The 22,351-nt window shown below is 42.7% G+C and overlaps 1 protein-coding gene across 1 annotated transcript in view; it reads left to right on the top strand.

Moving 5' to 3' along the window:
- The window catches only part of LOC138769396 (neurotrophin-4-like), a 69,708-nt gene that overhangs the window by 45,568 nt on the left and 1,789 nt on the right, over positions 1-22,351 (top strand). The gene's annotated exons all lie outside the window — the stretch shown is intronic.

Below are 22,351 nucleotides of genomic sequence, written 5' to 3'. Positions count from 1 at the left end.
AACTGAACAGAATGATACAAGTAATACACCTATCTGTTTAGCATTACTTGTTTATGTTGCCCTCATTTAAAACAGCATAAACCTAGTGACAGATTGACTTTAAGATGACCCCATAGGACCCCATTAAGGTCACTCTGTGTGATGACACCAGAGGTCCCAATGACAATAAAGATACCTTCTTTATGAAAATTATAAGAGTGTTATATATCAACGAATAAATGGTGGCCAGAAACCGCCACCTTCATCTGCAAAAACAAAGAGGTTCTGCGGCAGCTGAGTGTCCCCAATGATAAATAAAGCAGGCACTCTTCGTGACTGCTAACATTTTGAAATTTGCCAATAGGGGGCACATTATTTCCTAATTTTTGGAGATTTATATGTTTTGCAGTGCAGCATGGTATAATGGCAGAGTAGCCCAACAACACTCCAGCTCGCGGTAACAAACAGCTGCATAAGGACAAGTTGTTGATGACTGGCGGCAGTAAAACAGTACTTGGCGTGAAGCCATTGATGACTTACAGTAAATCCTCAGCACCAGCTTCAAAAGGTTAGGGAAAAGAAGAATAAAGTCATTTTTTTTCGTATTTTACTATCCAGCTATGCAGATATGAAGCATAAATAGCTAATCAATCATTCTCCTGTCATCGGGCATCCGTGGCAAACATCTGCCCTTCCGCTGGCACTAATATTCCAGAACAGAGTTAAGAACTATGACAAATATGATTACAGTCTCTGCACGGTGAGGTCATCGTGTAGCAGCTCTTGGATCATAGGCCACTTGTCCAAACCAATGTGTAATGCAGCTCAATGTGAATTAACATTTAAGCCAGGCAGCGGGTCAGTAGCACATGGCTCTGTAGCAATGTCGTCCCTACTACTCCGACTTCATAGCCCGTAAGGCTAATGTTTGCTTTTCAATCACATCCTCACCTCTAACGTCTCTTTGATTGTACATAGAAAAATATCCAGTTAACCGCAGAAAATGTTTGCAGCTGGAGTAACAGATGAGTCGCAGATCCCTAGTCTTGAAGACATCTATAAGGGTATAGACCTCTTAGTGACCATGTAAATGTGGAGTATTAGGCTATGTTCCCACAGCGTATTGTTTCGTAAAAGTACGGCCGTTGTTGCAATCAGCAACAATGGCCGTACTTTGTACGAAAGGACACGCTGCCTTATCTTCTATGGGATCCCCGCCGGAGCGTATACTCATAGGGGGACATGTATCATCTGGCGTTCCAGGGGTTTTCGGCGGAAATTGACGATTTGCGCAATATTTTATTTGCAAATGGCCGATTTGCAAATAAAATATTCGCAAATCTGCACTTTCCGCCGGGTAGGCCGGGGGCGGGGAGGGGGTGTGAAGGGGGCGGAACGGAGGGCGCGGACTCAGAGTCCGCGCGATTCACCATCAGCTGGCGTAGGTTTTCGGCGGTGCGCACCACCTCTACATAAATCCCCGTAGCGCCGGAGATGCTGGGACATTTATAAGTCCGGCGTAAAAAACGCCGGACTTAATAAATGTCCCCCATAGTATACGCTCCGTCTGGGATCTCTCGCGGCGCTGTAGAAAACGGACATCTCAGTTTTTTGCGGCCACTATTCAGTGCATACTATGAAGCAACCGGCTCCGGCCGCATGCTTCATAGTGTGCTGTGGGGAGTTATAATGCGGCGCGCACGGATGCGCCCGCATCAGAACTCTGTGGCAGTACCGGCTGGAACGATCTTTTCAGAGACCAGCCGTTCTGTGACCTGGCCGGGTCACGGAACGGTCGGTCTCTTACGACATGTAAACATAGCCTTAAGGATCAAAGACTGTTACCCTAAGACAAATAATCAGAGCGTCCTATTCCCAGACGCCATGACACCCCTATCTTATATGTAATTCAGTTAGGATATACATATTTGGAAGATGTTGAGACGTTTATATAAAGGCCTTCATCGTACAGGCTTATTAAGATTGGCGCGTACAAGTCTCCGTTTAGTTTGGAGACTCGCAGTCAGGCTGAGGACTTCTTCTTTCTTTTGTACAAAATTCACACATTTTTGCACAATAATATGTGACCTTTCAGTATTTCATGCTGCATATGCAAAAAATGTTTTAAAGCCGATGAGGTGTGGCCGGTAGCATCTCACCGGATTTAATGTAACTTTTACCAGAAATTTGCGTAAGGTCAGGCTGTCACTTTTAAAACCAGCCTAAGGCTATGTACACACATAGGGGGAGATTTATCAAACATGGTGTAAAGTGAAACTAGCTCAGTTGCCCCTAGCAACCAATCAGATTCCACCTTTCATTCCTCACAGACTCTTTAGAAAATGAACAGTGGAATCTGATTGGTTGCTAGGGGCAACTGAGCTAGTTTCACTTTACACCATGTTTGATAAATCTCCCCTCATAGTATTTTTGGTCAGTATTTTGCAACCAAACCCAGGAGTGCATTAAAAACACAGAAATGCCATGTTCACAGTGGGAGGCCGTCATTTAATGGCAAATAATGGCCTTTATTTTAAAACAATGGCCAGTGTTTTGAAATAACGGCCATTATTTGCCATTAAAGTGCCATCCACTCAATTTCAACAGTGTGTGAACATAGCCTTTCTGTGTTTTTAATCCACTCCTGGGTTTGGTTGCAATATACTGACCAAAATATTGAGCAAAAATACTGTGTGGGAACATAGCCTGAGGGTGGATTCAAATGTACCGTATCGCAGCAGATTTCACCCTGTGACTTTCACAGTACTGTTATGGCCTATGACTAGATTTTCAGTCCACTGTGAGAATGTAGTGGCAAATATCTTTATCTACTTCTATGCCGGGCTGGTAAAAATAATAAAGACACCATGCTTACCTGCTCCCGTTCCTAGCGCTCCTCTCTGCTCCTCCTGGTTCAGACTCACTGACAGCCCGCTCAGCCAATCACTGTCCCACCGCAGCTAGTGATTGGCTGAGCTGACTGTCAGTGAGCCAGGAGCCAAAGAAGTAGGAGGAACGGGAGCAGGTAAGCATAGTGTCTTTAATATTTTATATATATTATATTATATTAAAATATAATATATTTTGTAATATATTATAGAAGTAGTTAAAGAACGTTTCGACTACATTCTTGCAACAGAATGAAAATCCAGAGCCATAGGTCGAGTACATAGGTACTCTTAGTAAATCCGTCTGGGGAAAAGGGGACGGGGCTTTTTTTAGGATTGACATACAAGTACACTAGTCTTGATAATTGTCCCCCATGGTTCTTTATCTGGGATACTCAACCTGTTGGCTTCAAGACACATTTTTTTAAACATTGACTTGTATAAACAGTTTTTTCTGTCCTGTATATTCTTCAGATATCAGATCTACGTAGTGCAAAATGTCTGATGTAATCCAGGAGGTTTTTCTACACTGTGACACCTGAAGTGCTCGGAGGGTTTCAGGCCTCAGCCTATATTCAGTATGGGTTGAATTTATTTTCATTATTAGCGCACATAATTTCAAGTGAAATTAGGGGAAAGTGGCAGAGGGTCATGTGACCCCCAGGTTGGCAGAGGATCATGTGACCCCAGGTTGGCAGAGGGTCATGTGACCTCTCAGTTTGGCAGAGGGACATATGACCCCAGGTTGGCAGAGGGTCATGTGACCCACAGTTTGGCATGTTTGTGGCTTATTGTTCTATCCCTGAAAACCCTATGTATTCCCTTGATCGTAATCTTTCCTGTATTGCCGTCATCCATCATTCAATCTTCCTGTTGCTTTCCGCCTCTGGTTATATGGCTTCCATGATGTAGAAATCACTTAATTGTCTTTAAATCATATCTGTCACAGGTTTGTTTTTCTTACCTGCAGTATACACGTTCCCTTGACAGGAGCCGTGTACTTCCCGTCTTAGCTTTGTCTGTTCCACCCACAGTTTGTGTTTCTCCTCGGCAGCAATGTCTAAAAAGAGCTGAGCACATAAACCTGTCACCCCTCTCTCTTTATTTATTAACCCCGTAAGGCCTATTTTCACCCTAAAGAGAATCTGTCGGCTCTATTCGTTGCTAAGAGCTGAAGACATTATTGAATAGCTGTAAGGGTATAAAAGGAATCGGTCCTGGAGCTGATGGTGGTTGTCAAACCTATAAAATCACCTACTTATTTCTCATCCAAGTGTCAGGGAGGTGGAGCCTCAAATGCCACAGTCTGGCACACCTCCTCTCATTTCCTTGCCTTCCAGCATCTCAATGACTGATGTACAGTGCCCTATATATCCAATCAAGAACGGACTGAGAGGTGAGGATAAGCTAGGAGGTGTGGCACACTGTGGCACTTGGGCAGCTTGGCTCCACCTCTTTGTCAGTTGGCTGAAAAATAAAATTTGGCATCCGCCATCAGCTCCAGGGACAGTAGTTTGATTTTAATATCCCAACAGCTAGTCAATCATATCTTTTTCTATTAGCAGCAAATACAACTTACAGATTCGCTTTGAGCTGACCCCTGGAATAAGCATTCACACAAGCCCCCAAAGCCACCAATAGAAACTGTAAGGGCTCGCATAACCTAATTTGCATGTGGTGCAACAGAAAGTCGCACAGAGGGTGCCTTTATCAGGTCATCTTATACATACCATAAAATATAAAGCACTACATCTGCATCCTAAAGCCTGATCCAGGCAGATGTTTGCATTCTTCTTCTATTCCCTATGTGACCAAGTGCACTTTTGGCTCAATGATTTGAGGTTTATCGTGCTTTGTGCGACATGAAGTCCATGTGACCCTCCTGGTGCTACCGGGCAGGCAGCCGCACATATCTGAGGTCATGTGACCTAAGCACCTGCAAGGTGACTCCTGTCTATGTGAATTAGTTACACAGCATCTGCCGCTGAATGAGTGAAAAGAATAAAGAAATCTCCCATTGTCTCACACTTGGCTATGATCTTTCAACAGATTTTGTTCCAAGATTGTAAGGAACTTTTAATGCAGCGGAGATGAAAGTAAAATTCTGTTTGCTCAGTTTACTATTAGAGGGATTTGCTGCCCCTGATAACAAGGGAATAAGAGGTGTGTAAACAGAGCTAAGGATCATTCAGGGAAGGAAGTTTTCCCCCCTTCTCCAGTACATGCCTTTCATACAGCAGACTGGCATGTTAGCTATGTGTTATCCATGGTGCACTAGTGTGTTTCACCTCGAAAATATCCACTGATGATCCTGTGATCCTATAACCCAGTTAAAGGGGTTATCCAGCCTTAGAAACACATCGCTACTTAGGTCCGTTGTTATACCTCTCCGCCCCCACCCAGGTGATCGGAGCTTTCTCTTCATATTAAGCCACACCATCAGTTTCAGGCTCTGTGGCCTGTGCTTGAGCACCGCTCATACCCCGCACTATGCACCAATGGAGAAGGACTGTGGATGTTCGTGAAGAGCAGTTATGTTTGTACGGGGGTGGGGGGGTTGTCACGCCTGCCTTCAGTGCATGACGGACCTCATTCTTATTTCTGAATACTGGAAAAGATCATGGGACCAATTTAAAAAAAGGACCACATCAACTGATTTAGCACAGTGGCTCCAATAAGTTGGAGTTTAAAACTCATTAACATCATTGAGGTGGTACATTCACTTTAAGCTCCATTAACTTCAATACAAAAAGTGGTGCTGGAGGAAAGTCGCAATATATATATATATATATATTTTTTTTTTTATAAAACTGCATAATCCCTTTAAAATAAAAGAGAAATAAAAAAAAGTACAATATTTTACAGGTTTTTTTTGTATACAGCTTCTATGCAGAGTATGTGTCTCCATAAATACAAAGCCAGAGTAGTCAGATACCACCGATATGTGTCTTCTCTAGAATAGAATAGAAGGGAGGACCTAATAGGAAAAATTAATATGAACCCGGCATTATGGAGATGGATTTTGCCACCCAGTACAGAGGGGTCTAGGGTATGTTTTCATCTCCATGATTTCCTACCTTCTATAGACAGGGGAGTTCTGTACAGGTTTGTGCTAGCAAATAGCAAAGTGGAACATACCCAATGAGGTTTGCAAGGGAGTAACAGTAACATGAACATCTGCCTCTATAGCAGGGATAGAGAATCCTTGGCCCTCCAGCTGTTGCAGAACTACAATTCCTGTCATGCCTGGACAGCCAAAGCTTTAGCATGATGGGAATTGTAGTTTTGCAACAGTTGCAGCCTGCTATGTCTAAGAAAGAGTCAGGCTCCATAGAGCTCCATTACAAGGCCAACTCTTTTTTCTAACTCAGAGCAGGGAATGGACGCACTGCAGCACATTTTCTCCTGGCTCGTTCTCCCGATTGGTACGAGTCTGAACACTTAGACCCGGACCGATCAAAACTTGGGTTCTCTCACATATATATCCGACAAGGCCCCTGACATGTCGCCAACAGATTACAGCTTTTATTTTTCTATGATCTTTAGAAAAAGATGCACTTGGGGAGGAGGAATCCTCTATCCGAGTATCACATCGGCAGTACTGTGTTGGAAAAGACTTCAGAAGAGAAGGATTTAGGGGTAGTGATATCAGACAGCCTTAAAATGAGTCTCCAGTGCAACCAGGCGGTGGGGAAAGCAAATCGTTTGCTGGGGTGTATAGCTAGAGGTATAACCAGTAGGAAGAGAGAGATTGTGATCCCGCTGTATAGAGCTCTAGTGAGGCCACATCTGGAATACTGTGTCCAGTTCTGGAGACCTCACCTAAAAAAGGGCATTGATAAAATAGAACGGGTCCAAAGACGGGCTACAAAAATGGTGGAGGGTGTGAGGCATAAACCATATCAGGAAAGACTTAAGGATTTGTATCTGTATAGTCTGTAGGAAAGAAGGGAAAGGGGGGACATGATTGAAACCTTTAAGTATGTTAACCCCTTAAGGTCAAAGCCAATTTTCGTTTTTGCGTTTTTGCGCTTTTGCTTTTTCCATTTTATGTTTAAAAGGCCATAGCGCTTGCATTTTTTCACCTAGAGACTTATTTGAGCGCTTATTTTTTGAGAAACAAATTGTTCTTTGCAATGACAGGCATTATTTTTCCATAAAATATGCTGCGAAACCGGAAAAAAATCATTTGCGCTGTCAAATTGAAAAATAAAACAAATTTGTTTTGATTTCGGGGAGTTTTGCATTTACGCCGTTCGCCCTATGGTAAAACTGACTTATTATGCATGTTCCTCAAGTCGTTACGATTACAATGATATATAACATGTATAACTTTTATATTATCTGATGGCCTGTAAAAAATTCAAACCATTGTTAACAAATATATGTTCCTTAAAATCGCTCCATTCCCAGACTTATAGCGCTTTTATCCTTTGGTCTATGGGTCTGTGTCAGGTGTCATTTTTTGCGCCATGATGCGTTCTTTCTATCTTGATTGCGCATATACGACTTTTTGATCACTTTTTATTACATTTTTTTTGGTTTGATGCGACCAAAAAAGCGCAATTTTGCACTTTGTTTTTTTTTGCGCTGACGGCGTTTACCGTGCGAGATCAGGAATGTGATTAATTAATAGTTTGGGCAATTATGTGTGCGGCAATACTAAATATGTTTATTTATTTGTTTATTTAATAATTTATATTTATAAAATGGGAAAAGGGGGGTGATTTGGACTTATTAGGGGAGGGGATTTTTTATTAATAAAAACACTTTTATTTTTACATAAACTAGAAGCCCCCCTGGGGGGCTTGTATATACATAGCACTGATCTCTCATAGAAATTAATGCTGTGTATATACACAGCAAAGATCAATTAGATCGGTCATAGATTGCTATGGCCTGCTGCAGGCCACAGCAATCTATTGCCGAGCTGAGATCAGCGTCATTCCAACGCTGAGGCCCGGGGCGGCCAGAAGAACGGATCTCCCCCCCCGCGATCGCATTGCGGGGGGGAGATCCGTGCCACTAGACACCAGGGATGTTGTGCATAAAGCACTTCAATGCAGCTGTCAGGTTTGCCAGCTGCATTGAAGTGCTTAATTAGCCGGCGCGGCAACGGGACCCGCACCGGCTAATAGAGGCACTGCCCGGCTGCAGATTGCAGCCAGGATCGGTGCCGTTCAGAGTGGGGTCCCGGTGGGACCCCGCTCTGAACACCCCCCGCGGCACCATGATGTATCAGGTACGTCATGGGTCGCTAAGGGGTTAAATAAGGTTCAAGAGGGGAGTGTTTTTAGTAAAAAACTGAGCTCAAGAACAAGAGGACACAGTGAGAGATTAGTTGGGGGAAAGATCAGAAGCAAAGTGAGAAAATATTATTTTACTGAAAGAGTAGTAGATACCTGGAACAAACTTCCAGCAGAGGTGGTTGGTAAATCTACAATAACAGAATTTAAACACGCCTGGGATAAACATACATCTATCTTAAGATAATAAGAAAGAAAATACTAAAAGGGCAGACTAGATGGACCAGGGGGGCTCTTTCTGCCGACAATCTTCTATGTTTCTATGACAATACAAGAAACAACCTGATTAGTTGATATTGTTATTATCATTTACATTCCTTTTCCTTGCATTATCTGTATACATAGCTTAATTTCACTAAGACCAAATGTTTTGGTGAAATGTTAGCGTTTTTTGTGATGGAATCCAGATGCACTTTATAGGATCTTCTGTGCCCTCTCAGCTGCTTAGACTGCAGAAATACCAGCTATGTGCCATCTGGCCAACTACAGGCGTGAAGCAATGAGTCATAAATGTGGTAATTTGATAAGTGAATTGTGTGAAAAGTGGTGTGTGGTCACTTTAAGAGTAATCTTATCAACGCTACAAAATCATATATTGTTTCGTCTTGTTTGTGCATTAGTTTGAATTCACATGATGCAGTTTTTGTGCACTGCAATCTGTGGTACATAAATAGTCTCTAGTAATGCTTCTTTGATGTAGACACTTGCAGTAATAGTATGGTCGTATGGTACTCTATAGGAACCATACAATTCAGTGTAGTCTTTATTAAAAAAAAAAAACAAAAAAAAAAAACATAAGCATGCTCGATTGAGTCCTGCATGCATATATATGGAGTGATAATGTGTATGGCCAGCTTTGGGACCGGCCATCAACGATCAGTGAAACAAATGGGGGGTGATGCTGGAGTGCTACAACCCTTTCACTGCAGTACCTGAACTAGTTACTGTCAATGTGAGAGCCAACAGAGTTATGGCTTCTATGAACTGATGTGGGATAGGAAGTCAGAAACAGGTGTCTGCAAACTGCAATAAACCGCTCTATAGGGAAGTGATGACAGCGTCCTGCACTGACATTACATAAGATGAGCAGAAAGAACGCTGCCATGAAATAGTAACAATTATTTGTACCTAGAAAATATTTTTAGAAAGAAAAAGAATTTACAGAACCAATCATGTCCCTGGAGGTATGTAAGGTATGTCACCTTCCCCCCCCCCAGTACCTTATAGCTGTCATACACAACTCTCCAACACTGTGCCTGCGGCGGGTGGCATTTTCAAAATATGACTCTTAAATCCGCTGGTAGTTATCCATTGGGGCGGAGCCTCAGTGGCATGTAGGCACACCGCGTCCACTCTTCCCCCAGCCATTAAAGCTTGATTGGCACCCTGAGTGCTAGTAACTTAATGGTAAGCATCGTCCAACAGCTATAAGGTGGGGGAAGAGGTTACACACCACCAAGGATGTGACTGGTTCCCTTCAAGCTGAGGACATGGCTTACTTGAGTAGCTGATTCATGTACAGAGCAGGTAAATGGATGAATGAATGAGCGTCTGTATGCAGCCAGTTACCCTACCATGATGTCTGAGACTAAAAGGCATCCGATTTGTGCTTCAGATAGCAACTTTATAAATTTGGACCGATGTGTAAGGGCTGTATTACCTGGCTCCATCAGTGATGTAAATCTGCTAGATCGGTGCTCGCTTACTGAGCCTATTACATGGCTCGACTATCGCGCAGCAAGGGCTATATATATATATATATATATATATATATATATATATATATATATATATATAGTGGTACCTTGGTTTAAGAGTATTTTGGTTTAAGAGCTCACAGTCTTTCAAAATTGTGACTTGGTTTAAGAGCTCCCTGTACTGGGTGGGAGGGGGAGTGGGGGAGGGGCATGGTCTGCATAGCGGGGTCTACAGCACTGTACTTTGACTCAGGACGTCTCCCTCACCTTCCAAATCATGGCAGATCCACTTCAGGCTGGGGCTTGTATCAGGGGACAGGACGGTGGAGGTAATCTCTTCATAGCTGTAACCCCTCTCTCCCCAGACAGAGATTGCTGCTATACCGTACTCACATCTGTCCTGTTTATTCCTTCATGCTCCCTGCAGTCTTTGTCAGCCCTTGTGTTTCCCATCCTCTCCATTACTGTACAGTAACTTATAATATCACATATTCTGCTGTTTCTGAATGTTTGTTTCATCTGTTTTACATGTTATTCAGAATAATAAATCATTATTTTTGGGTGTGGAACCAATTGTCTGCATTTCAATTATTTCTTATGGGAAAATTTGCTTTGGTTTAAGAGTGGATTTGGATAACAAGCACGGCCCCAGAACGAATTATGCTCATAATTCAAGGCACCACTGTATATCTACGGTATATCTTTAGGGATGTCCGTGCAGGCCTTGCTTTAAATGTGTAAAATAATAAAGTTTATACATACCTGTCCATGTCCCCTGGTGCCTTCATGTCTTCTGCCCGGTCCTGCAGCCACTGTGGCCAGTAATTGCAGAAGACAGGAGGATACTGGGGAGTGGGCAGAAGCACATGGGTGTGTTGACAAGATGGTAGGAACTTTAATATCTTTTTACAAGGTCATCAGCTGTTGCCGATAATTTTTGTTCAGGACCAAAAGACACATTTGGCTGTTTTGGCAGAATATTGCTCTGTGTAATAGGCCCCTAAGAACCCTGTACCCCTTGTACGGTCTAAAAGTCGTATTACAGGGCACGATATTGAAGAGACAGCAATCGATGACTTTTCAGATCAGCGCTCACTTCCTCCTCATTTCCTACTCACTGCCTGTGCTATTACACACACAGACAGCGAGCGGGAAGGAACGGGGGGGGGGCACACAGACAGTGAGCGGGAAGGAACGGGGGGGGGGGAAGAAGGCACACAGAAAGCGAGCGGGAAGGAACGGGAGGGGGGCACACAGACAGCGAGCAGGAAGGAACGGGAGGGGGGCACACAGACAGCGAGCAGGAAGAAACGGGAGGGGGGGCACACAGACAGCGAGCAGGAAGGAACGGGAGGGGGGCACACAGACAGCGAGCAGGAAGAAACGGGAGGGGGGGCACACAGACAGCGAGCGGGTAGGAACGGGAGGAGGGGGGGCGTGGGAGCAGCGGAGGGGCTGCCCAGGTGATTCTTAGATTGTCCAGGTGGCACATTGAAGTCAGCAGCGGTCTGCTGCCACCACTTCTGCTCCACGGAGCGATGACTGTTGCTGTCATGATTGGGCCGTTTCAGCATGTTGAAAGATTATGATCAGCTGACATCTTCCATGTTGGCTGATCGTCATCTTTTAACATGCGCTATTACACCAAACAAATATTAGATGGAATGGCTGGTAATCGGCCAAATACGGGTGATAATTGTTTGAAACTTGTTAGGCTCTGAGCATGATATACAACTGACATCATATAAGAGATTTGTGTAAGGGGAAATATCTCAGGCTAAAAAAAAAAAAAATCCAAAATGCCTAAATAATAATGCTACATACAGCAAATATCATTGTGTCATGTAGTGGCCAATCCCATGCCTAAAAAACCATGCAATAATCACCAAAATTCTGATGTGAGCACAATAAGAAACGTAAGCACTACAAGAACTAGATAATGATCTAAAATATGTAATCTCTACCCTAATAACCCTGCAATACCAAGCTCACATAACTGTGCCAAATAGCTATATATAACTATATGATGCCAATTTACCTAACAGTGCCCAGATTTTGCACCTAAGTCCATGTTCACACAGCGTATATTTTGGCCATTATTTAATGACAGTGACCAATCGCTTTAATTACTATGGAATCCCGGCCAGAGTGTATACACACCGGCTGGGATTCCAATGCAGCTGCACAAAAAACTGACATGTCAGTTTTGTGCGGCCGCTATTCATTGAATAGCAGCCACACAAGATTGACTGTGCCTGCATTCCAATTCCAAAGAAGTGATGTTCATCTGGCTGATACTGCAGTGAACTTCACAGAAAGTTCCATGACGCGGCTGTGTCACAGAACGACCGCTGTCTTACAAAGTGTGAACGATGTTCCATGACCTGTCAGTAGGATAAATTATAAAAATGCATAGTGGGCATCCGACCATTAGGTAAGCATGACCACTCCTCTCATTTAGAAGCCCTCCATGATCCTCCCCTATGGCCTCCAGCAAATCCAGTTGGCTTTAGCCAAGTGACTTTTAATGCTTCCCTTCCTTTCTTTGGTGATCCGTTGTTTCCAGCACTGACACGGGTAAACTGTTTAAACAATATAAACCTGTTGGATTTTTGGCCCACACATGGTTCACGTTAATGATGTCTTACATTAAATACACAAAAAACAAGAGCGATGCAAGCCAGCTCTGCAGCCATAACAGAATGTAATTATATCAAGATCCCGGCTTCCTGCAGTCGGAGCAGAATCCCAGAACCATCACGAGTTAACCTGTTTGCTGCCAACTTTGGCTTTACAAGGCTTAGGCTGTTTATAAGAGATCAAGGCAGTCATTTGATGTGTTTTTGTCTTTATCGAGTCCCTCTGGATCATCACTGCTACACATAAAAACTTGCTGCGGCTATAATCTGTCATTGCCAAGTGATGGGGTCTCAAAATGGCATCTCTTCAGAATAGAGGCCTTGTTTAGATATATTCCCAGAAGTATTGAGCCTACAGCAGGTCTAAATATGGGTTGCTATGGTGCAGATAATGCTGTATCCTCACGTATCCTCGTGTGTTGTTTATTACACACAGTGCTGTCAATTAGCTTTAAAGCTATATACATGCATGGATGGATGAGCCTGTGCCCACCTTGGTCAGTGATGAAGATGTCCACATCCTAAGATCTCTCACAATATAAATAATTACTACAATGCATCTGGAAGCGTGTAGTGCACAATGGAGTCCCTGTTCTGTACGATGATGCTATAAGCAGTCAAGGGGGAATTTATTAATGTAGTATGGCAGTTTTTGGAATTACAAATGTTGCAAAGGAGCGCTTGACATGAAAGTTTGCCACTTTTCCCCCCCTTTTAAAGCGAATGTAGCACTAGGTACTTCGCTTCGGGTTTTTTACATTAACAGTTGCCAGTGCCGTGGTCGTCTTTTGAACCAGTGCCCAGTTTCTGCACACAGCACCGGTCTATTCCCGAGCACCGGCCCGCCCCGGAGCGGCCTGCTGGCCCCCAGTGTGACGACCTCCCCTCCCCTCTGTGACACAGCTCCATTGATGCGCCACTTTTATAAAAATTGGATGGGCTTAGCAGGAAGGGCATGGCCTCCCGCAGCCTGGAACTTCCACTACCAGAAATTTCTAAGGGCCCTATTCCACGGGACAATTATCGTTCAGATAATCGTTAAATCGTTCAGAACGAAGAGATAATCGTTTGGTTGAATAGCAGTAAACGATTAAACGATGAATGAGAAATCGTTGATCGTTTAATAAGATCTGGACCTATTTTTATCGATGCTCGTTCGCAAATCGTTCGCATGGAATAAAACATTGTTCAGTCGTTCGCAGTAGCGACGAACACAATAGCAACGACAAGGCGACTGCAAGAACGATCATAAGTAACAATCATCGTTCCGTGTAAAAGGGTGAACAATTTCAGGTCGTTCGCAATAGCGGTCATTTGGATCGTTTATCGTTAATGATTGTGCAAACGATAATTGTCCCGTGGAATTGGGCCCCAAGCCTGGTGCATTGACTGTGTGAAAGATGCATCCCAGTTATGGCATATCTTACATTGTTACCACCATCACCACCACCACAGTGCTGTGCCTTATGATGGTTTATATTATATTGTATCAGTCATCCCCTTATGATGGTTGACCCTCCTTCAAGAGCTTTTTGGGATCTTTTTGGGATCTTTGAGATTCGCACTCATTTACACCATGCATTGGTCCCTGTAATTGCCAGGATGTGAATTAGCCCTGTTAAATGGGGTGAATCTACATCTAATACGGTGAAATACAAAGCAGAAATCAGAGGGTACACCTTGTATTCCTGCTGTGTATCCCTCTCGTCTTATTTACTGAAGGAGAATACAGTCTAAACATAGCCCGAGGCTCAATTTACATGATGCAAATATTTCCCTGATCAGATGGATATGCAGATATTTAAAGGGGTTTTCAAGGATTAAAGGAAAGGCACCGAGGTTACACTCCCAGGTAGCAGCGGCTCTATACAACTTACAATCCTTAGCCACATGGAGTGGTAAACAGCCACAGGATTGTGCCCACAACATCATGTGACTATTCGCCACTATTTGTAACTATGATTTTATGGCATGGGCCATACTCTAAGGCTGCGTTTCCACTTTGTGGTTACCGAATTCCACCAAGACCACCCCCCAAGCTGTCACCAATAGCCATTAAATGTTGCTGATCAATCCCAGCAACATCGCATGGCCAGTGACCACAATAAGGAACACGGCCTGATAGTATAGTCTCCATTTAAAGGGCTTGAAACTCTTTATTTCTGCTACTGATAAGGGAACCTGTTTCTTCAAACTTCTAAGAAGCCCTCCTGTGAGCCCCCTCAGCCAGTAAGAAGCCTCTTGCAGCAAAACATGGGCACCCGATATACCTACACGTGACAGGATCCAGCTTGCTGTAGGTACAAATGTTAGGAGTAAGCAAATAGTTAACATTCACACGAAGAGCCGTATGAATGACAAAGTGCCATAGTTAGACGGATTGATCTACGATGGGTACGACAGCTCACTTACACTAAGTTAACCATGCCAGTAAAAACAGCTGGAGGCCCAGCTACAAGAAGAACCTGTCCCCGGGGGGCAGCAACTCCATGTCAGCACGCCAACAAGCCGGCAGCTGGGTGGCATGGTTCTTATCAGTAATATCAGCGTTAGAATAGAGACGGGCGGGTTCCGATCTGTTCTTCAGTCCCCATGTGAGGATTAACCTGAGCCTGGGGTGGAATTACAGAAGTCTATTTGATCTGTGCCGGAGGAGCGTGCTCAGGTTCTTGGCCAGGGACCAAGCTGGTGTGGATGAAAGCAATGTGATCTCTTCCGAGTCTGTGTCTATGTGCAAGTGTGTATCGGTTTCTTCATATCACAGGAGGGAAGATAATTTGAAACATACGTACTGTTTTCACCAAGTCTCCGAGACTCAAGAGATGTCCAGATCAAAAGCACGTCTGAAACGTTCCTACATCTCCACATGCTTCTTTTTCTTGTACTATAAATATTTCATTGCCTTTCTGCGGTGCCCCATGGATCGTGCTTCAGCAGGTAAATGTTATGGCTGCAGAAGGGGCCGTGTAATGTTCAAAGCTCTTTATTTAAACAAAGCTTGTTGAAGGCCCTTGACCATGAGGTCATGGTCAAGGAAGATGACTCTTATAGTCTAAAGGGGTGGACCTATAGAAGGTACAAGTGGTTACAGAAGCACCCTAAAAGTCCCATATAAAGAGAACAGTACTTGAGTAGTTGAGGGACCAGGGACCTGCATTGGTGCCCAGGAGTAAATGACAATTTTCTTATCTCCTACATAAAAGGGCGAGGGAAACTGCATGAACTGGCCACCCAACCATTATCTATGCCGCCATATGTGATGATTATAGCTAAAGACAACATAATTAGACATAAGTTGGCGTGTGGCTCATGGTAGGTTGTGGTCATAGTTAAGTTGCATATCTGTCTTTGGCAAGAGACAAACCTGACAATAACTAATATATTTATCTTTGTCAAATGTATTGTGTTTCCTTCCTTCATTTCCTTTGAGAGTGGTAATGAATTTCTCAGAAAGTTATTGGTAACATGAAGAGTACTCTGTACACTCTTTTCATATTATTAGAAACTTATTACAAATGTGTTATTTTATAGGGGTTTATAGTTGTGCGTTATATATTTTTATTCTGTCATCAGTATAAAGTTTATGAGGGTCTCGAGTTTCCAGCAGAATTTTACTGCCTAATCCCTCTGTTCTCAGGGAGATAAGTCATCGCCAGAGCAGCATGGTTGCGCCTTACCTCTTCTCACAGAGAACGCAGAAACGTTTGGCCTGTGGATGGGCTGACATGAGTTCTGATATAAATTAGGAGCCTATTACATGGCTCCACTGTCGTTTTTACCATTCATTGCCTGCGCGTCCCTTATTACCCAGGGACTAGTGCATCTGATCAATGATTTTTTTTTTTTACCCTTAAGGCTATGTTCACACATGTCGTTTTTTGTGTTAATTATGCATTTTTTTGTCATGATTTTGGTGCTATTTTGCCAGCAAAAAAGAAAAATTAACACGAACCAAATGTCATATGTGAACATAGCCTTAAGGGTTAAAAAAAAGTCATTGTTGTTCAGATGTGTAATAGGGGATGTGCTTGTCCACTTATCAGCTGATTGGTCGATCTATTACATCAACCATTTGGCTGATAAATCCACCACGTAATAGGAATGTGCTCTTGGGGTTGATGGGGGTCCCAGCAGTCAGTTATCCCACACAAGTTTTGTACTCAGTTGTAAGAATAAAGAAGTTTCAGATTTTTCCTCAAAAAGTTGATGGGGATTACGAAGGAAGCATGACAGGTAGATTTACCAAAACCCACATTAGTTATGCCAGAAATCTACTGCAGATCATGGCTGACATAGTGTCAAAGATCAAATGTAATAAAAGATGCAACTTAAGGCCCCATAGTACATTCTCACCAATATATACAACGGTGGTCTCGAAGCGTAAACGATATTTTTTTAAAAAATTGAATGTCAGACATGTCAAAAGTTTTAATCAGTCAGGGTCTCAGTGCTAAGACCCCTGCCGATCTATGGATTTAGCAAGGAGAAGCTCGCAGAAGAAATACGGGGCTGACAATATGTACTTCATAACTAGTAGAGATGAGGGAGTAGTGAAATATTCGACTTTCGAGAATTTGAATGGAATAGGCACCGATATTCGACTATTTGAACGAGTATTCGATCCCATTATAGTCTATGGGGAAAAAATTTGCGGCACTTGGAAATCATAATTCGACCACTTGGAGGTCACCAAGTCCCCCATAAAACCTCCCTAAACGATGCAAACACCTCCAGAATGACTGGGACATTAGGGGGAGCATGCCTGGGTGCACCCAACACCCCAAAATCGCAGTATAATGCCACTCTCTGCAGTTGCGAAGGAAAAATATTTGCGAACGCTTTACGAACATTTATGGCAATGTTCACACATTTTGTTTGTATTTCTTGCGCAGTGTTACATACATGATTCCAATGCGCGTCCGCAGAGCGTCATGTTATTCGCGCGTATCACGCGTAATGCTGTACGAACGTTACTGGAACAGTATGTATGACGTGCCTTTTTCTGGGCTACTGGAACAATATGTATCACGTGCCTTTTACTGGGCTACTGAAACAGTATATATCAAGTGCCCTTAGTGGGCTACTGGAACAATATGTATAACGTGCCCTTAGTGGGCTAAACTAGGGACATTATAAGTCACTTGTACACACACAGGGTACTGGAATGAATACACCTGCTGATGCTGTTATATCATCTATTTTTTAGCACTGAGAAGTGCTTTGGATTCAGAGATGACTTTTTTCGCTGGATCTTAGCCCTGAAAAGGACTTTTGGGTTCAGTAGTAAGCCTGCCTAACTAAAACGCTACTAAAACCTCTCTCTCCCTATGCAAGATCTTTCCCTGGCTAGGTTGAAAGCGCATCCGCGGTCGAGAGGCGGGAGCCAAGTATTTAAGATTTGAGGTCATGTGGTTCAGCTATCCAATGAGTGTAGACGCCGTTTTTTCCGCTGCGTGCGTACTCCCAGGGTCCCTCACGGGCTTCCTGCATGGTCATTGGATTAAAAAAAGCGCCAAGTTCAATGGCAGGGCTTTCGAATGTTTCCCGCGTTTTCGACACACTACTCGATTGAATTAGAATCTTACGAATACCGCAATATTCGATCGAATACCTACTCGATCAAATCGTAATCGCTCATCTCTAATAACTAGGAGTCTGGACCTTTTTTACTATTTTGGTATAAGTGGGAGCAAAGTATTCCTATTACTACTTGGCATATGGCCATGATGGGAGCTTTTCAGAAATCCTCCCTTCCCGCTCTGTAGTCTTTCCCCATCTGTGTCTAAGGATTAGCTAGCTTACGATAATATACTATATAGCCGCATAGCAGGTCAAGACCCAGCAATTCCAGTCAAGTATGGATTTGACTTAATTGATCTGTAAATTAACCAACTATGTCAAGACGAAGAAATCTGAGGAGGGTTTCTCCCTTTTCTCTGAAGTTCAGCTCCTTTAAGTGTTGACAATGGAAGTTGCTAAATTTCAGTTTTCACATCCAAACTAAAAGAAAATTGGGGCTATTAAAGATTTACAATTTCCTGCTTCCGAGAAAATATTATTTTTACACAGGTGGACAAGTGTGATGACATAAGAACAGTGCGTAGCCGGGAAAATTACAGTGATATATTAGTGTGAAAAGTCCTATAATCTCCTGTTGTTGCTTTTTTTTGTGTGTGTATTTTAATCAATAATATTGAGAAGAGACTAATGTGTGACTTACTTCCATTACCTGTGCCTTTAAAAGGGGAACTATCAGCAGGTTAGATGAATCTAACCTCCTGATAGCCCCCTACTGCACATGGGGCGCCAAGGAGGAAGGTATGTGTCTTACCTTCCTCCTCAGCACTGTTCCTGTGCTGTTAGCAGTGTAATCCTCAGTCCGGAGCACCGTTAGGAGCACTGCCCCACCCTCATTGGCCAAGCTGGCCTGTCCGCTCAATTGATTATCATTAGAAGGAGCAGGCCATCTCGCATGATGGGGGTGGGGCAGTGCTCCTACCGGTGCTCTGGACTGAAAATTACACTGCTAACAGCGCAGGAATGGCACAGCGGAAAAAGGTAAGAGACATACTGTCCTTTTCGGCGCCCGTGCGCAATAGGGAGCTATCAGCAGGTTACATTTGTCTAACCTGCTGATAGTTCACCTTTAATATAATCTATGGATCCCTACTATCAGCAATTTTAGGCTGGGAGGGGGGGCTGACTCTCAAGGTCCTTATACACTTACAGTAACTGAGACTCTTAAATTCTCTCCACTGCACTTCACTATATTCTATAAAAGTTATGTTTTCCATATTTGCGATACAGTATAAAAACAGTAAATCCAGTGTACCTCATAGTATCAAAACTACATGGAATTGGGGTGGATGAGTCTTGTTGTAAAAATTGGATGGGATTGCAGAATGTTAACCACTTCCAGACAAAGCTTGTTACCTCTCCCTGATGGGACCCGTATCTAAGGCGTTTATAAAATTTTATTTTTGTGATATTGGGGGAAAATGTACAAAAGAAGAAATTGAAAAAAACATATCTATGCATATTAATATTAAGAGCACATTTAGAATGTAACTTTGCTTTCCCTTAGTCCTTTCAGCAGCACAACAGTGGGGATTTCTAAACCCTGCTAACTGATAGGACAGCTGGAACTTATCATCAATAAGCCACACTACAGAAAGACTAAATTCCACCCTTTTGTGTAATTTATTGAATACAAACTTTATTGGTAAAAATAAAGGGAGTCTTGTGCTGCTGAAAGGACTAAGGGAAAACAGATTTGCATTCTAAACCACAAACTTTCCTTGAGTCCTGTTAGCATCACAAGAGTGGGGATCTAGCAAGAAAAATCCCCTAAGGAGAGACCGCCTTAACAAATATTAGAATGTTACAATCTTGGGAGGTCTGGTACACGTTGCATAGGTAGGTCAAGTCCGTCAAACCCTCCTCTCAAAATCCAAAGTGTAGAAGCAGCCCCACGATGTAGAAGACTCCTTTATAGCGTTATATCCATCTTTCATCAGTGCAACATCTCGGCTATACCATATGGCCTTTATCAATTGCGTTTATTCATTTATATACACTTTTTTTATATATATTAAGCACCATGAAACACCTTTGAGGGACAATATCTTATTATAGAAAATTTTTTTGCTTATTTCCCCTGTAACCAGGGCTGACATGCCAACCTTTCTGACAATTCCTGTGTAGCTGGAGCCCCTACAGATACCTGGCATAGTGCTCGCTTGGTCAGGAAGCATTGCCTCCTGTTGTGCTGTATACACAGCGCCCACAAAGTGCTATGCAAATAGCAATCAGGAAGACAGGGATGGTAATATGTGTTCCCTCTGCCTTCTCTCTGGAGAGCCCGGCTACCCGGCACGTGGTTAAAACACATTGAGCACCTATTACAAGACTTCTGTCCATTATGAGTTGCCATACAGACGACATGAGTTACCATGCATATAGGCAGAGATATTCTCCCCTATATTGTGGTAACATCATGCTGCATCATCGTATATGAGTTTGGTCATGTGGTCATCGTATGTGGGTTTGGTTTTGCTTGTGTGATGATCCCAATAAATGACACTAAAAAAATGCAGAGAGGTTGAAGTGGTTGGGAACAAAGATAAGTATCCGCCAGGATAATCCCTTTAACCTCTCAGATTCAATTTCTGTAGAGGATAAAGGTCCTGTTACACAAGGAGATAATTTGCCCATAGCACATACCAATCAATGATCTAAAAAGTTGACCAACATTTATATCCTCTAGCCAATTTTTGGACCCTTGTTCTTGCAATTTTTTTTTACACCCCTACTCCCATAGACGTGCATTGTTTTTTGACAGAACGTTCTCTGCTTACATGGGGAAACTTTCTTCCGACATGATGTTAAAGGGGTTATCCAGCAAAAATCTTTTTCTTTCTTATCAACTGGTTCCAGAAAGTTATATAGATTTGTATTTTACTTCTATTTTAAAATCTCAAGTCTTCCCATACTTATCAGCTGCTGTATGTCCTGCATGAAGTGGTTTTCTGACACAGTGCTCTCTGCTGCCACCTCTGTCCATGTCAGGAACTGTCCAGAGCAGTAGATGTTTTCTATGGGGATTTGCTATTGCTCTGGACAGTTCCTGACACGGACAGAGGTGGCAGCAGAGAGCACTGTCTCAGGAAAATAACCTTTCCTGCAAGACATGCAGCAGCAGATAAGTATGGGAAGACTTGAGATTTTTAAATAGAAGTAAATTACAAATCAATATAACTTTCTGAAACCAGTTGATGTGAGAGAAAAAAAAAGATTTTCGATGGATAACCCCTTTAACGTCTACATAATATTTATCTGTATTAGACAACTTCATCATTTTTCTTTTATTTCATCTTTATTTTTTTGGGTAACCATTTGGGGCTTTGGAACCAACTACTGATTTTGCATAGACTTGCGGTTAAGTAACAATAGCTTCAATAAACAATGGTCATTCCGGAAAGGAAATCATTTTGTAACCTGAGGGATCATTGTACCAATGTATGTAAGTAAAATGTGATCCCCAAACAGCTGACTATTTACCCTCCGAGCAGCATATCAATAAATGATTTCCATCTATTGTTAAGGAGATATACAGTATGTACGGTGAAGTGTGGATCCTAGTCATCAAGTAATTTGTTTATAGTCATTGACTTTCTGCTGTAACTTCTTGGCTGCATTCTTGGGATGTTTTTGCTGGAAAACCTTTAAGGAATTTCAGAAAACATTTGTGGCATTACTCTGATTAAAGTGGTTATACAGGAATTCACCTGTTCTTTATGGTCTCTATGTAGGAGTAGCACAGTTAGGTGTAAAACACAGTCTGCAGTTAGAGAAGTTGATAAGACAGAGCGGGCGGGAGCTATCTGCAAACCAAGGCTAATGCCAGGGCCCACTGGGCTTAGGTAGGCTGGTGCCAATCTGGATATCTGTAAAGATAATTTATTAAAATCCTCAATAAAAGTTCTATTTTTTAATTTTTTAATAATGATGCTTCTCTGTGGACATTAACCAACCATGTTGTCTCCATAAATGTTCTTGTCTGTTTGCCCCCCCCCCCAAAAAAAAAAAATAATTATTCTGTGACCACGTTAAAGTAGTAGCCACAATGATCAGCTGATCATTGCAATCCTGGCTTCTCTAACCCCAACTGTAATCCCTAGGGAAAGTTGTGTCTGGAGGGCAAATGTAGCATTACATGGCAGCTATTCACATTGAATTGATGTGCCTAGTTAACCAATGTAGGTGTCCCTCTTACTGTCACATAGTAGGCCATATGGATGGGAACAAACCTTCAAAGAAGTATTCCTATTGAGAATATGCCA

Source organism: Dendropsophus ebraccatus, chromosome 12, assembly GCF_027789765.1.
Source record: "Dendropsophus ebraccatus isolate aDenEbr1 chromosome 12, aDenEbr1.pat, whole genome shotgun sequence".
Classification (NCBI taxonomy): domain Eukaryota; kingdom Metazoa; phylum Chordata; class Amphibia; order Anura; family Hylidae; genus Dendropsophus; species Dendropsophus ebraccatus.
Note: the sequence above shows the minus strand (reverse complement) of the source record. Positions and strands in the feature narration are given on the sequence as shown.